Source organism: Bison bison, unplaced genomic scaffold (assembly GCF_000754665.1).
Source record: "Bison bison bison isolate TAMUID 2011002044 unplaced genomic scaffold, Bison_UMD1.0 scf7180017854252, whole genome shotgun sequence".
Taxonomy (NCBI): Eukaryota; Metazoa; Chordata; class Mammalia; order Artiodactyla; family Bovidae; genus Bison; species Bison bison.
In genome coordinates this window covers 4,223,266-4,237,243 of record NW_011484825.1, presented here as the reverse complement: position 1 = coordinate 4,237,243, position 13,978 = coordinate 4,223,266, and positions in this window count along the sequence as shown.

Below are 13,978 nucleotides of genomic sequence, written 5' to 3'. Positions count from 1 at the left end.
GGGATTTTTGTGTGTTGATTTTATATCCTGCAACTTTACTATAATCATTGATTAGTTCTAGTAATTTTCTGGTGGAGTCTTTAGGATTTTCTATGTAAAGGATCATGTCATCTGCAAACAGTGAGAGTTTTACTTCTTCTTTTCCAATTTGGATTCCTTTTGTTTCTTTTTCTGCTCTGATTGCTGTAGCCAAAACTTCCAAAACTATGTTGAATAGTAATGGTGAAAGTGGGCACCCTTGTCTTGTTCCTGACTTTAGAGGAAATGCTTTCAATTTTTCACCATTGAGGATAATGTTTGCAGTGGGTTTGTCATATATAGCTTTTATTATGTTGAGGTATGTTCCTTCTATTCCTGCTTTCTGGAGAGTTTTTATCATAAATGGATGTTGAATTTTGTCAAAGGCTTTCTCTGCATCTCTTGAGATAATCATATGGTTTTTGTTTTTCAATTTGTTAATGTGGTGTATAACATTGATTGATTTGCGGATATTGAAGAATCCTTGCATCCCTGGGATAAAGCCCACTTGGTCATGGTGTATGATCTTTTTAATGTGTTGTTGGATTCTGATTGCTAGAATTTTGTTAAGGGTTTCTGCATCTATGTTCATCAGTGATATTGGCCTGTAGTTTTCTTTTTTTGTGGGATCTTTGTCAGGTTTTGGTATTAGGGTGATGGTGGCCTCATAGAATGAGTTTGGAAGTTTACCTTCCTCTGCAATTTTCTGGAAGAGTTTGAGCAGGATAGGTGTTAGCTCTTCTCTAAATTTTTGGTAGAATTCAGCTGTGAAGCCATCTGGACCTGGGCTTTTGTTTGCTGGAAGATTTTTGATTACAGTTTCAATTTCCGTGCTTGTGATGGGTCTGTTAAGATTTTCTATTTCTTCCTGGTCGAGTTTTGGAAAGTTGTACTTTTCTAAGAATTTGTCCATTTCTTCCACATTGTCCATTTTATTGGCATATAATTGTTGATAGTAGTCTCTTATGATCCTTTGTATTTCTGTGTTGTCTGTTGTGATCTCTCCATTTTCATTTCTAATTTTAATGATTTGATTTTTCTCCCTTTGTTTCTTGATGAGTCTGAGTAGGATGGGGAGAACACTTTCTCCCCCACAAATTCATCAAAAGAACATTTAAACGCCAAGTAAATTCCACAAAACAACTTCTGTATCTTATTTTAGAATCCATATATAAGTGATATCATATTCTATTTGTGTTTCTCTTTCTGACTTACTTCACTTAGTATGATAATCTCTAGGTCCATCCATCTAGCTACAAATGGAATTGTTTAATTCCTTTTAACGTCTGAGTCATACTCCATAAGTGGTACAGAAAAAACTGAATGAACTTTTTGGCTACCCATGTGTGTATATATGTATATATATATAAATACATATGAAATATATATATATATATATATCTTTATACATTCATCTGACAATGGACATTTAGGCTGCCTCCTATCCTGGCTACCATGAATAACACTACTATGAACACAGGGTGTATGTATCTTTTTGAATTATAGCCTTTTCCAGATACATGCCCAGGAGTGGAATTACTAGATCTAAAGACAACTCTATTTTTAGTTTTTGGAGGTACCTCCAAATTGTTCTCCATAGTGGCTGTACTAATTTACATTCCTACCAACAGTGTAGGAGGGTTCCCTTTTCTCCATAGCCCTTCAACATTTGTTATTTATAGACTTTTTAAAGAAGGCTACTCTGGCCAGTGTGAGGTGGTACCTCATTGTAGTTTTGATTTGCATTTCTCTAATTATTAACTGGTGGTTCAGTGATAAAGAATCTGCCTGCCAATGCAGGAGATGAGGGTTCAATCCTTGGGTCAGGGATACCCCTTAGAGAAGGAAATGGCTACCAACTGCAGTATTCTTGCCTGGAAAATCCATAGACAGAGGAGTCTGGCAGGCTACAGTCCAGGGGGGTTGCAAAAGAGTTAGACATGACTTAATGACTAAACAACAACAACAGTAATTAAAGACATTGAGCATCTTTTCATGTGCCTGTTGGTTATCTTATGTCTTCCTTGGAGAAATATCTATTTAGATCTTCTACCGATTTTTTGATTGGGTTGATTTTGTTATTGAATTGCTTTTAAAAACAAATACACTTGGGGCTTTAAAAATAACATACAACTTTATGAAAACATTCTTACCAGACACACACTTGTTTGAGACTATATTTCTACTGTCCAGTTAATTAATCATAATACATCTGTGAAGTACAATTTTATTCTCTTTGGTCTTTCAGATGTGTGACTTTCATGGAGTTACATAAGAAAAAAGAAAAAAACACTAAATAAATGAAGAGAAAACTAGGATCATAATGCCATTTAGGAAGTAAATTAATGTGAAAATGGAAATTCATTAGCACCCATTCAGCATAATAGGAACTCTCTTTTGGCTCCTCTGGTAAAGAACCTGTCTGCCCAATGCAGGAGATGCAGGTTCAATCTCTGGGTCAGGAAGATCCCATGGAGAAAAGAATGGCAACCCACTCCAGTATTCTTGCCTGGAAAATTCCATGGACAGAGGAGCCTGGTGGGCTACAGTCCATGGGGTTGCAAAGAGTTGGACACGACTTAGTGACTAACACTTTCAGTGCCCTAATGTCCTGTATATCAGGAACTAAAAAATTGCCCTTAGGGAAAGTTGATTAAATGCATTTATCCTTAGGATATTAAAAAAAAAAAAAAAGAAAGAAACAAAAACACTGCCAAACACAGTTCAAAGCATTATTCTGCCAAGAGATATTTGAATTGTAATAAAAAATTCATTCAAACAGAATATTTCTAGCATAGGTTTCAGGCAATCAGTAAAGAGAACTTGGGTGGGAAGATGGGATTTGACTCATTTCAATTCGTCTGCAGCTTGTTTTGTTTTCCAGGAAAGTCAGCCATGAGCCAGTCCTGTGGCCAACACTGCCTGTGGTCACCATTTAAAGCCCAATGCTTTCTCCAAAGAACTGACCTTCAACTCTTAGAACAATGTGTGCTAGTGGGGTGATTGGTGTCTGTCAAAAAGACATGGTCAAGTCCTACTCCCCGCCCAGAAACTCAGAATGTGACCTTATTTTGAAATAATATCATTACAAATAAGAGTTAAGCTTAGCTAAGTACATACTGGAGTAAGGTGAGTTCTTATTTCAATGTGATTGCTGTCCTTATAAGAAGACATGTGACGCTGTAAAGGCAGATACACCAGGAGAATGCCATGTGAAGACAGAGTTTGGAATGAAGCATCTATGAGCCAAGGAACATCTGGGATTCCCAGAAGCTGGCAGAGGCAGAGGAAGCATCCTCTCTGGAGGGAACCCTATGCTGCCAAAATCTTGGTTTCAGATGACTAGCTTCCAGAATTCTATGAAAATAAATTTCTGTTGTTTTAATTCACCTAGTTTGTAGTCTTTGTTATGGTAGAAATCACAACTAGTGATTACTTTTTGCTTTCCCTCTGTATTTTTTCTCTTCTTTTCTTTTTCTCTATTTATTTATTTGTATATTTAGCCAGCATATATGTAGGCTGCTCATTCACAAGGACAATGTTAGGAACCATGAGAAAACAAAGTCTCTTTTTCTTTGTACATTAAAATATTGAGAAAACTGTTCCAAGTCATATCCCCTCATTGGTCTTCAACTATATGCAATACTAAAGTTTTAGAAACATTTACAGGGTTGTAGCTTTAAAATTCTTTAAAGGAGTAGACAATTTCTTTAGTCAAATGAATTATTACATGGCTTCTCAAAATGTGCAAGAGATCTTAAAACTACACTTCTCTCTTTTAAGTCAAGTGTGTGTGTGTGTGTGTGTGTGCGCGCGCGCGCGTGCATGTGTGTGGTCAGTCATATCCAACTCTTTATGACCCCATGGACTGTAGCCCACCAAGCTCCTCTATCCATGGGATTATCTGGGCAAGAATACTGCAGTGGGTTGCCATTTCCTTCTCTAGGGGATCTTCCCAACCCCAGGAACCAAACTTGCTTCTCTTGCATCTCCTGCATTGGCAGGCAGATTCTTCACCATTTGTACCATCTATAAAGGGACTTTGAGCCATATAGCACAGCCTCTCATTATCAATCCCTACCCTAGATGGCAGCCATGTAACACCACTGTCGCAAGTATTTTGTTAAAATAATATTTTTTCAATCAATATGCAGGTAAGAATATCTCAAGAAAACCTTAGTAAGGAAGAGAAAAATCAAAACAATACAGTGGCTATTACTAGTCAGTGAATATATCTACAGATCAAAACATTACGAATAACATGGCTGTTCCAATTTGTATAACCTGACAAAGAGGGAAAAAATTTTCTCAGTCTTAAGTATTTAGCCATTTGGTTTAACAGTTAATCTTTCTTCTGTGTAAAAAGGGCAAGTCCAAGTCATAGATTTACTACTAAACAGAGAGGCTGATATTGGTGGAGTGCTGAAAATATTAGCAGATCACAGGTTCAAACTCAGTCCTTCAGCAGTAACGCATTATTCTCCCATTTGACTGAATAAATCACTGAGGCTGTGACTCAGAATATGTAACACGACCTCGATCAATAGTGAGATACCAAGATTTAGAGCTGAGTTGGAAGTACACACATTGCCAGGAACTGAACTCTCACCATGCATGAAGAATAGAAATATTTGTCTTGTGTTATTTACTTCCGTGTCTCCTTTAATTAACATTTTGTCAGGGTTAAATCTCTCTTAACTGTGCTGGGTATGATGGACCTAGATAAGAGAGGAATGACGGCTCCTGTGAGCTATCAACAGGAAACCTGAGTGGGTGTAGATGTAAATGTCACAACAGGCGGTAGGTACAATATCTGTATGGACAGGTGCACGTGAACAGATGACCAACTGTATGGTCTCCTCACAGCACAGAGCTTTGTTTCACCTTTAATCTCTAAGGACGGGCATCACGTTCACAGCGTTTCGCCTCTGTGGTGCTATATAGCAGCCAGCACTTCCTCCCCTCGCCCCATACTTTCACATTCTATATAAAGTTATGCTCACATGGCACTGAAATAGACATTTTTATGTTCTACAAAAATACCACTGCAAAATGGCAAAAATGCTATAACTTGAAATAGATTATCTTCTAAGATTAACTCTGCCTAAAGAACAGATTTTCCCCACATATTCATTCTGAAATCTTTGAGTCCTAGAAAAACTGCCACTAATTCCCCACTCTTCTGGGATCTCTGCTGTACCCTCAATTGTCTTCTTTAGGAAGATGTTGACCACAGGAATGCAAAGAAAATCACTTCCTACCTATGTGAACTTGGGCTATTGACCTAATCTCTCTAAATTGTGATTCCTTACACTTAAAATAGGAAAAAATTCTTTAAAGTTATTTTCACATTTATTTTGCTTTATAAGTTTCTCCCTCTAAGATAAATTTCATGACAACAGGAACTCTAAAACTGACAATGGAATCATCTTGTACATACTATTATGTCACTTGATTTTACATACACACAGAGTTTTTCATGTCAGATAAATTGATCTATCAATAACAAAAAATTTTTAACACATTTCTGTCTGATTTTCTTTTGGTGCATTCCATAACTTTTAGTATGCTGTTTATATTTTCATCCTTCCCAAATTATTTGCTAATTTCCCTGTGATTCTTCTCACTCATTTATTATTTATGAATGTATTGCTTGATTTCCACATATTTTGATATCTCACTGTATATTGTTTCTGTTATTGATTTTTAATTTCATGCCATTGTAGTTAGATGGCATAATACAGAAAGCAAAAACTACCAGAACTGACTGGAGAAACAGACAATTCTACAATAATCATTGAACATCAGTGCCTCAGTTTCAATAAAAAATAGAACAGTTAGACAGAAGATCAGCAAGAAAATAGAAAATCTGAACAATATCATAAAAAGAACTACTCTTTTTTTTACTGAAGTATAATTAATTTACGATGTTATGTTAGTTTCAGGTGTATAGCAAAGTGGTTCAGTTTTATATATATATATATTATATATATATATATATATGCTCAGACTGAGCAATATATATATGCTCAGTCATGTCCGACTCTTTTCGACCCCATGGTCTGTAGCCTATCAGGCTCCTCCGTCCATGGGATTTTCCAGGCAAGAGTGCTGGAGTTGATTGCCATTTCCGTCTCCAGGGGATCTTCCCGACCCAGGAATTGAACCCGGGTCTCCCGCATTGCAGGCAGACGCTTTACCGTCTGAGCCACCAGGGAAGTCATATAGATAGATACAGATATAGATATAGATATTCCTTTTCAGATTCATTTCCATTATGGGTTATTACAAATATTGAATATAGTTCCCTGTGTTATATAGTAGGTCCTTCTTGGTTATCTATTTTATATATAGTAGTGTGTATAAAAAAACTAGTCTTAACAGATAGCTGTAGACTATTTCATCCCAGAACAGTAGACAGTAGAATATACATTCTCAGTGTACAGAAAACTTTCTACAGATTAGACTATAATTTTGACCATAAAACAAGTCATGATACATGTGAAATAACTGAAATCAAGTGAAAGAATAATTCTTAAAGGGCAGGGTCACTGGAAGAGTGAAGTGCTTTTGCTGCTACTTCAAGTTCACATTAATTGAACATTTACTATACATTATCACTGCACGAGACACTGGGAAAAAAAGATGATTAAAACATCTGCAAACCAAAGGGACCTAACATCCTAGTGGGAAGAATCAACAGAGAAACAACGAATTGTAATACCTCCTGCTAATTCTATGAAAAACATCACTGCTCTAGAAGCTTATAGTCAAAACTAGCAAACTACTAGGTAAGGCAGACCAAACTGGCAAGGAGTGAGATGAAAATGATCAGACATGATTGACAGACAAAGTGAAAGTTGTGGAGTCTTGAAGACCTCAAGAAGAATGTGTTTTCTAACAGGAGAAAAGAGAAAGGGGCACAGAAAATAAAATCTCAAAGAGTTTTGAGGGATGGGGGGTGAAAGACCCTGCAAAGTAGTTTGAAAGGTCTTTTATAGCATTCTCCAGATGCCAGCCTTGATTTATTCATAAAGGTTTCTAATAAAGAAAAGAAAATGATAAGGCCTAAGTGGCACACTTAGTAAACTAGTTGAAAAGGCAAAACATGCTTCAGTTCAGCTCAGTCGCTCAGTCGTGTCCGACTCTTTGTGACCCCATGAATCGCAGCATGCAAGGCCTCCCTGTCCATCACCAACTCCCAGAGTTCACTCAGACTCACGTCCATCGAGTCAGTGATGCCATCCAGCCATCTCATCCTCTGTCGTCCCCTTCTCCTCCTGCCCCCAATCCTTCCCAGCATCAGGGTCTTTTCCAATGAGTCAACTCTTAGCGTGAGACGGCCAAAGTACTGGAGTTTCAGCTTCATCATCATTCCCTCCAAAGAAATCCCAGGGCTGATCTCCTTCAGAATGGACTGGTTGGATCTCCTTGCACATTTATTAATCTGATGTTGTTAGGGTCTGACAATCACCAGAAACACTGAGCAGCTTGAATTCCAGGGCATATATCATGTATTCAATTTGATTGAGCATGGTGTAATTCTAAGTCATGAATAATTAAACCAAGTCCTCAGCCTATGGAAATGAGTAACAGTGAGCATTTCAAGGGGATTCTTTGCCATTTTCAGCAACTAAAGACATGCTGATGATGATTATCAAGTGAGTTGTCACATTTCAAAATTACTCATGGACATGTTCCTAATTACCTGTCTTAGTGTGCAGCAAATAACAGCTTTACTAAATTAGTAATGCTCAGCATGATTTAACAACTAGTCTTGACATCTAATTCCCTTATAACATGTGGATGAGATTTTTTTTTTTTTTTGTCTTAAAACCAAGGCAGTCCACAACCCAAGCACTTAGTTCACCAGCAACAGTCTTTATATGAGCCTGTTGGCAATAAAGTGATAAAGTTGACTCCCTTGTGAAAGTCTATTCTAAAATATCTTGGGAAACATGTGGCATGACAATTTTTCTTATAATTCTGAGTAGAGGCTTCAGCTGTGGAAACGTTAGAAAAAGAGATGTCCCTTTCACTCAATGAAGAATTGCAATTACTATCTTTATATTAGCTGACAAATCAGCATCCCAAATGCTCAACTTTCAGATAAAAAGTAAAACACAAAGCAAAAATGAGTTTCCTTTAGTAGGAAGGAAAAACTAGGCAGACTTAGAGAAAAAAAAAAAAAAAAAAAGATCTCTAGTTTGGGTTAGTTTTCTGGACAAAATGGGCCATAGTAGAAAAGGACTGACTTTCTGGTCTTCTGACCAAGCATGGTCTCCACTTTAGAATTTGGCCTCTGACCTCAGGCCTATACATGCCTTTCGTATTCTAGACTCCTCATCTTTAAAACAGGGGATGATATTATATAACGAACCATTTTACTGTCAGAATTAAATAATATTATACGAAAAGGTTGTAAATGTTCAAGTCCTCTAATATTAATATTTTGGTAATTAGGCTAACAATTCAGAAATATGAAATAAGACTATTTTTATAGATTCAATGTGTATGGAATGTTTCTAAGTAAAAGCAGTCTTGGTTCCACAAAATTGAGCACTACACGGTATAATATAAAATACAACATAGACAAGATATAGATAAATAGATAATAGATAAGTTACAGCATGAGATTATTCTAAGATTACATATGGCTTTATAAATGTGTCTTATGTCTCTTCATCACTTTCTCTACTATATATCAATACATACATATTTACTTGAATATATTGAATATTTAGCTCTAGTTCTAGTTCTATTACTAATTATCTCACCCCAGGGGAAACACACACACATATATGTACATTAACACACACACACACTCCAAACCTCATTGTTACATTTACAAAATAAAAGATTTTGACTAAATGTTCTCTAAGACTTTTGGACACAGTAGCTTTCTTTGATTTTATTTTTATCACCATCTCTTACCCTACCTCTTTTCAAAGCCTCTGTTAAAATACCTAAGTACATGTTTAAATATCAATCAGGAAAAGGGGAAAAAATAAAAATGGAAAGAAGGATCTCCGGAAGTGGCTACAGTGAGAGAACTAGAATTAAAGTTGTGAAAAAGAATTGAAGTTAAAAAAGACACATTGATCTTGGTTTCACCTCATCAAACATCTAATCAAACTTCCTTATATTAGATTATTACGCAGGTACTTATAGTACATTATTTTTTTTTATATAGTTTAAGTACTTATGGGACATTACTTACAAATGAACTCAGTAACTACAGTAAAATTTTCTGAAAAACATCAAAATTAATAGGAGAATTAAGATTGTAAAGGTAGTATATATCAACATTTTATTCATGTATTTTCTATTTTCAAAGTCCCCAATTATTTAAACTCTGCAAATTCAAATATAGGAGCTGTCTTGAAAATGAGGCATTGCAATGAGTAAAGCTGAAAACACAGAATTCTAAAATTTCCTGGAAGACACCTTTTTTGGCAAAGCAGATCCTGCTTGTGAATCTTGCTTATGACTCTTCTGGCAGTGTTTATCGTGATATTTGTCAGTGGGGCTACACTGGAGATACTATGAACAGAGATGCAGCAAAGCACTGTGTTTTTGCCAATCTTAAATTTTAAATAGCGCTGAGTGTAACACAGTGGTGCTATGATGGAGAGATTCCAAATCAGTATCACTCTACGGATGATGCTGAGCTCAGGCAGTGTATGACACATATGATGAACGTGTCTCAGCATTTATTCTGCTGTGACATGGGTCATTCAGGCAGTCTGTTATGTGCATGGTCAGGTATCACCTATTTTATCATCAGAAATAGCTCCTTTCTTTACTCTATCAACATAGATATTGAGCACAGAATATTGCTGAATTTCATATGTCCCTCACAATGTGAAGGGAAGAGAAACGTAAGTTTTTGTAATTTCTTCTTTCTCCTCTTCAAGGCTGCAATGCAGGGAAAGAAAAGACACCTAGAGCAGCTGTCCTGAGTTCTGGACGGTGTTCAGGACCTATCATAGTTTGAGGGAAAATATTAAATATATGTAAAGGTTTTGAGTTGGACTGTGAAGAAAGCCAAGCGCCGAAGAATTGATGCTTTTGAACTGTGGTGTTGGAGAAGACTCTTGAGAGTCCCTTGGACTGCAAGGAGATCCAACCAGTCCATTCTGAGGGAGATCAGCCCTGGGATTTCTTTGGAAGGAATGATGCTAAAGCTGAAACTCCAGTACTTTGGCCACCTCATGTGAAGAGTTGACTCACTGAAAAAGACTCTGATGCTGGGAGGGATTGGGGGCAGGAAGCGAAGGGGACGACAGAGGATGAGATGGCTGGATGGCATCACTGACTCGATGGATGTGAGTCTGAGTGAACTCCGGGAGTTGGTGATGGACAGGGAGGCCTGGCATGCTGGGATTCATGGGGTCGCAAAGAGTCAGACACGACTGAGTTACTGATTTGAACTGAAAGGTTTTATTTTATTTTGAATATTTTAATAATATATTAGTACATAATATACTTATGTAAGAATTAAAATAGAAGTCAAATATACAAAAGGGTACTTGGCATCACTAATCATCAGGCAATGCAAATTAAAACCATAATAAAATACCACCTCACACTTGTCAGAATGGCTTTCATCAAAAAGACAAACAGCAAGTGTTTGTGAGGATGTAGAAATGGGGTCACAAAGAGTCAGACACAACTGAGTGACTTCACTTTTCACTTTCACGCAATGGAGAAGGCAATAGTAACCCACTCCAGTGTTCTTGCCTGGAGAATCCCAGGGACAGTGGAGCCTGGTAGGCTGCTGTCTATGGGGTCACATAGAGTCGAACATGACTGAAGTGACTTAGCAGCAGCAGCAGCAGCAGCAGAAAAGGGAACTTTCATGTACTGTTGGTAGGAATGTAAATTAGTACAGTCATGATCAAAAACAATATGGAAATTCCTCAGAAAAATAAAAAGAGTATATAATGCCAGAGACTGGGAGGTAAGGTAAATGGGCAGATGTTGGTCAAAGAGCTCAAATTTTCATTTATAAGATGAATCGAGTTTTGGTGATTTAATGTACAGTATGGTGACTATAATTAATAATACTACATTGCATACTTAAAAATTGCTAATAGAGTACATCGCATTTGTTCTCACTACACACTCACATACATAAAGGATAACTGTAAGGTTACAGATGTGTCAATTTGATTGCTAAAATCATATAATATATATTAATACATATATCAAATCATCATGTTGTACCCTTTAGATACATAAAATTTTTTGCATTGAGAGTCCCTTGGACAGCAAGGCGATACAATCAGTCAATCCTAAAGGAAATCTGTCCTAAATATTCATTAGAAGGACTGATGCTGAAGTTGAAGCTCCAATACTTTGGCCGCCTGATGCAAAGAACTGACTCATTGGAAAAGACCTTTATGCTGGGAAAGATTTAAGGCAGGAGTAGAAGGGGACAACAGAGGATGAGGTGGTTGGATGTCATCACCAACTCAAGGACGTGAGTTTGAGTAAGATCCAGGAGTTGGGGATGGACAGGAAAGAATGGCATGCTGCAGTCCATGGGGTCACAAAGAGTCAGACACAACTGAGCAACGAAACTGAAACTGACTCCCATGATATTTGGCAGACAGGATTAATGTAGAGGTCATTTAGCAGTTCTTTCCATTTTCTACTGGCAAATACAATGTGGGAGAATTAGGGATTTTTTGTGGCAGCAGCTGAGGCCCCATCACTAGCTTCACTGATGTTAAGCCCCATAACATCCTCTTTGACAGAACTATTCTTCCAGTGTGGCAAAGCTCTGGGCCTATGTATCCTGTGCCAGAGCTTCCTGATACCTGCATCACAAGTCAGCAGAATTTTCCTGGGACCAGCAGTTGAGATGGCAGCAGCCCCATTTTGACTCTGAAGACAATAGCTTCTGTTCTCTTCCTCAGACCAAAAGTTTCATGCTCTGTGCATCATAAGTAAGGCAGTATGACCTTGGAATTAAGAGTTCCAAGGACTGCTTCCTGATGGCCAGCCTTCCAGATAGTGGGAAAAAATAGTCATTCTCCTGGTGGCCAACTTCCATGGAATTGCTATGGAAATCATTCCTGCAACCCAAGCCTAGAACTCACTCTTCCAGTCATGTTACCAATTTTGATAAAAGCTCAGAATTTACTTATTTATACAATTAAACACTGATATATGGCTACTCTAGGATATGTACTGGGTTTGATTTTATATTTAATAATTGAAAACAATTTAAAACAATGTAACACAGAATTGAATATATGACTATATGATACATTTACACATTGAATTACAATGCATAATTAAAACTAAAATCTATATCTATATTTATTTACTGACATGAAGCATATAATTCAAAACATAGTATTGAGTAAAAAAGAAGGCTATACAATAGCAAGCCCAGTGTGTATGTGTGTGTTTATAAAATCGTGTATGGATATAAAACAAAATGTGAATAAGAATTTTAAAATTATTCAATGCTTGATAATCTTTTAGCATTACAATTCTGGATAACTCTCTCTTCCTTAGAGCATATTATATTGCAGGGAATTGTAAAGATTACTGATATAAGGCCAGTATTGCTATGAATGACATATATCTGGCACACACACACACACATACACACACACACACACACACACATTTGGCCTTCCTAGGTGGTAAAGAATTCTTCCCAGGTGGTAAAGAATCCATCTCTGCCAAGGCAAGAGAGGCAAGAGATGTGGGTTCGATCCCTGAATCCAGGGAAGATGCCCTGGAGGAGGAGAGCATGGTAACCTATTCCAGTATTCTTGCCTGGAGAATCCCACGGACAGAGGAGTCTGGTGAGCTATAGTCAATAGAGTTCCAAAGAATCGGACACAACTGAGTGACTGAGTGTGTGTGTGTGTGTGTGTGTGTGTGTGTGTGTGTGTGCGCGCACACACACACACACACAGCCTGAAAAGGAGGAGTCTATTAAAAATAAGCCAAAAAAGAATTAAAATTTTTAAAAATATACCTCTTTGCCTTCTCCCTCTTTCTTCTTATTTTTGACCTAAAATACAGGCTAGATAGGGACTGGAATGCAAAAGTAGGAAGTCAAGAAACGCCTGTGGTAACAGGCAAATTTAACCTTGGAATACGGAATGAAGCAGGGCAAAGGCTAATAGCGTTTTGCCAAGAGAACGCACTGCTCATAGCAAACACTCTCTTCCAACAACACAAGAGAAGACTCTACACATGGGCATCACCAGACGGTCAACACCAAAATCAGATTGATTATATTCTTTGCAGCTAAAGATGGAGAAGCTCTATACAGTCAGCAAAAACAAGAACAGAGCTTACTGTGGCTCAGATCATAAACTCCTTATTGCCAAATTCAGACTGAAATTGAAGAAAGTAGGGAAAATCACTAGACCATTCAGGTATGACCTAAGTCAAATCCCTTATGATTCTACAGTGGAAGTGAGAAACAGATTTAAGGGACTAGATCTGACAGATAGAGTGCCTGATGAACTATGGACGGAGGTTCATGACATTGTACAGGAGACAGGGACCATCCCCATGGAAAAGAAATGCAAAAAAGCAAAATGGTTGTCTGGGGAGGTCTTACAAATAGCTGTGAAAAGAAGAGAAGTGAAAAGCAAAGGAGAAAAGGAAAGATATAAGCATCTGAATGCAGAGTTCCAAAGAATAGCAAGGAGAGATAAGAAAGCCTTTCTCAGCAATCAATGCAAAAAAATAGAGGAAGACAACAGAATGGGAAAGACTAGAGATCTCTTCAAGAAAATCAGAGATACCAAGGGAACATTTCATGCAAAGATGGGCTTGAAAAAGGACAGAAATGGTATGGACCCAATAGAAGCAAAAGATATTAAGAAGTGGCAAGGATACACAGAAGAACTGCACAAAAAAGATCTTCACGACCAAGATAATCACAATGGTGTGATCACTGACCTAGAGCCAGACATCCTGG